Consider the following 4,376-nt stretch of genomic DNA (forward strand, 5'->3'; position numbering starts at 1 on the left):
GAGGCCCATGGAGACCTTGGGCAAGTGATCTATTGACTTTGAACAGCACACAGAGATGCCAAGGAAGAGCTGAGCTTTCAGTGTTCGGTAGTAGGAGAGTTGCCTTGTACCCTGGACCCTCAGGAGCTTACAGTGAGGCCAATTTTGATATGCCTGATGAGCGAGCAGCCAATTCCAGAGAGATCCCAGTGATACATGCTTTTCTGGGAAAGCCTCTACTTAGCCAAGGGTAATGGTTTAAAGCAGCGGTTCTCAACTTTCCTAGGGCTGCTATGTATTTTCATTGTTACAAAGGGGTCACGACCCACAGGTTGATAACCTCTGGTTTAAAGTATCTTTTACATGGGCTGAGGAGAGATTCAGGCTCTCGACCCTGTACGGTTTGAGAGCAAAGAAGTCAGAAGAGACCTCCAGTCTCCATCTTATACATCTTATACAGCTATATCAGCATCTCATACCCCAGAAGATCACCTGTTGCTCATATATATGCATATATATATCTTTGTTTTTGTTTCATTTTTTATATGTAAAAATACAAAGAATATACAAAAAAAATATTTGTTTCTGTTTCATTTTTTTCCTTTATTTTTATTTTAGCTTTCTCCCCCTAGATTTTTCTTTGTTTTTTTTTCATTATTTTAAGTATAAATATAATTTTGTATTGTTGCCTTCTTTAATAATAGGAACTTCATTTTTGCCAGTTTTACTGCCCCTGTTATTTGGTCCCCCCCCCCAAATTTATCCTACAAAGCTTTTTTTTATTGTTTTGGTTTGATTTATAGTATTTTTGTTTTTCTTCTCTATTTAGTGGAGATGGGGTACTGTGTCTGCTTAGGCTGGCAAAGAGCTGCAGACCTCAAGGGAACCACCCAACCCAGCACCTCCAGAGGTTGGAGTTTTTAAGGTGTGGGTCAAAGTACCCTAGTGTACGTCTTTATTACTCCTGTCCCCCTCTTTCTGTGCCTCTATTCTTTTTTTAATATTCCCTTTTACTCACTCCCTTTCTTTATCTTTTTTCTTTTTTCCTTTTTAATCTTTTTCCCTTATTCCTCTTCAACCTTCTCATCCTTTTAGTACTGTACCAAAAAGACTCACCAATACTTTAGGGGAGAGGCATGGTAACTTAAAGAGCAAGAGGAAGCAAAAGGGAAATTAGGGCAAGGAAATAGGCAAAAGATAATACTCATGAGGAAGAAATAGCAGAAAAATCCTAGCAACATGAAAAACCAGATCAAAGCAAACCCCTGCCCCTAAGGGACCATGAGATAGCTACTTCAGAGGATTACACCTATAAAGAAATGTTAGAAATGATGAGAGGGGAATTTAAAATACAGATGATAGAAACAATGAAGGAAATTGCTGAGAAACTGGAAAATAACCAAAGGGAAATTCAAAAACAGAATCAAATAAGAGATGAACAATATGAAGAATATAGAAAGAATATAGCAGAGCTGAAGGAACTGAAGCAGTCAATTAGGGAACGTAGAGATGCAATAGAAAGTATCAATAACAGATTTGGCAATGCAAAAGAAAGAATCTTAGAGGTACAGGAAAAAGCTCTTCAGATAACTTAGCTAGTTAACAAGGCAGAAAAAAAAGAGAGAGAAACCAGAATGTTCACTGACAGATTTATGAGACTTCATGAATCATTCAAACATATGAGTTATAGGTATCCCAGAAGAGGAAGAAGAATTCCCCAGAAGAATGGAAGCCATACTAGAGAATATTATAAATGAAAATTTCCCAAATTCACCAAATATCCTGACACACTCTTTTCAGAGGGCTATTGGACCCCACATCACCTCAAATCAAATAGAGCTTCTCCAAGACACACTGTGATGAACCTGTCCAAAGTCAAGACAAAAGAAGAGATTCTGCAATCTACAAGGAGTAAGTGCCAATTCATCTATGTGGGCAAATCCATCAGGGTGGGTGCAGACTTCTCTAATAAAACTTATCAAGCAAGAAGACAATGGTCATTTACTTTAATCTACACAAATAAAACAATTTTCAGCCCAGAATTCTATATCCTGCTAAGTTAAGCTTTAAATATTATGGAGAAATCAAATCTTTTACTGATATGCAAACATTGAGGAAGTTTGCCACAACAAGAACAACTCTACAGGAAATACTTTGACCTATTCTACATGCTGACCATCACAATGGACCATCAGCAAAGTAAGCACACAGAAACAAAAGGACGAAACCTAGGTTCCACAATGATGCAAAAGATAAAACTAAGCAATGGACTTTCACAAAATAAGATGAATAGAACAATACACACTCTTCAATTATCTCAATAAATTTTAATGGCTTGAATTCACCACTGAAGAGGCATATACTGGCTGATTGGATTCAAAAACACAAGCCATCTGTTTTCTGTCTGCAGGAAACACATCTAGCCTCAAAAGACATATTAAAACTCAGAGTTCAGGGATAGAAGACAATTTTTCAGGCAAATGAAATTCAGAAGAAAAGAGGGGTTGCAACCTTATTTTCACATACAAGTGGATTTAGGGCAACTAAAGTCAAAATGGACAAAGATAGACACTTCATATTAGTCAAAGGAAAAATACAACAAGAAGACATTTCAATTCTAAATATTTATGCACCCAACTTAAATGCTGCCGGATTCCTGAAATAGACCTTAATTAGTCTGAGCAATATGAAATCCCATAACACTGTATTAGCAGGGAACTTTTCAGACTCCTCTTACAGAGCTGGACAGATACTGCTGGATACCAGGGACTTAAATGTAACCCTAGAACAACTGTAGTTGATAGCTGTAAATAGAACACTCCATCCCAATGATAAAGAATATATGTTCTTCTCATTGGCCCATGGAACATTCTCCAAAATTGATCATATCCTGGGACACAAAACAAACCTCAGCAGAATCTAAAGAATTGAAATTTTACCTTGTATCTTCTCAGACCACAAGGCATTAAAGGTGGAACTCAAATCCAACAGAAATGTTCAACCCTACCCAAAGGCATGAAAATTAAACAAGCTTATGCTGAATGACAGTTGGGTGCAGGAAGAAATAAAAGAGGAAAGTATTAACTTCCTTGAGAATAACAACAATGAAGATGCAAGCTACCAAAACCTGTGGGCTACAGCAAAAGCAGTCCTGAGAGGAAAACTTATCACTTTAGATGCCTACATCTGAAAAACAGAAAGAAAACACATCAACAAACTCACAAACCATGTATGGAATTAGAAAAGAAGAACAATCTAAGCCTAAATCCAGCAGATGAAAAGAAATATCTAAAGTTAAATCAGAGATTAATGAAATTGAAAACAAAGGAATCATTCAGAATATTAACAAAACGAGGAAAATTTTTTTTAAAAAAACTAAATAAAATAGATGAACCTTTGGCCAGACTAACTAGAAATAGAAAAGTAAAATCTCTAATAACCTCAATCAGAAATGACAAAGGAGAAATAACAACAGATGCCACAGAGATACAAAAGATTATCTCTGAATACTATAACAAACTCTATGCCAAGAAATTTGACAATGTGAAGGAAATGGATCAATATTTGGAATCACACCCTCCCCCCAGTCTTAGCCAAGAAGAAATGGATGTCCTGAACAGACCAATTTCAAGCACTGAGATCAAAGAAACAATAAAAAATCTCTCAACAAAAAAATGTTCTGGTCCAGATGGCTTCACACCAGAATTCTATCAAACCTTCAAAGCAGAGCTTTTACCCATATTGCAGAATTTTCCATAAAATTGAGGAAGTAATATTCCTCAAAATGTTCTATGAAACAAACATCACCCTGACACCCAAACCAGGAAAAGACCCAACTAGAAAGGAGAACTTCAGACCAATATAACTAATGAATATAGATGCAAAAATTCTCAACAAAATCCTAAACAATACACTACGCCTTCTCATCAAAAAAGTCATACATCATGAACAAATAGGTTTCATCCCAGGGATGCAAGATTGGTTTAACATATGCAAGTCCATAAACTAAATGTAATTCACCATATCAACAGAAGCAAAAAGTAAGACCATATGATCCTCTCAATAGATGCACAAAAACCATTCAATATAATCTAGCATCCTTTTCTAATTAGAGAACTGAAGAGTATAGGCATAGGTGGACATTTCTTAAACTGTTCGAAGCCATCTAGGAAAAATCCACAGCTATTATTTTACTGAATGAAGTAAAACTGAAAGGTTATCAACTTAGAACTGGAACCAGACAAGATTGTCCTCTATCATCATTACTATTCAACATAGTGCTGGAAGTTCTAGCTAATGCAATCAGGCAAGAGAAGAAAATAAAGAGCATCCAAATGGGAGCAGAGGAGGTCAAACTCTCCCTCTTTTGCCAATAAGATAATCTTATACTTGACAAC

This window comes from Nycticebus coucang, chromosome 7 (assembly GCF_027406575.1).
Source record: "Nycticebus coucang isolate mNycCou1 chromosome 7, mNycCou1.pri, whole genome shotgun sequence".
Lineage (NCBI taxonomy): Eukaryota > Metazoa > Chordata > Mammalia > Primates > Lorisidae > Nycticebus > Nycticebus coucang.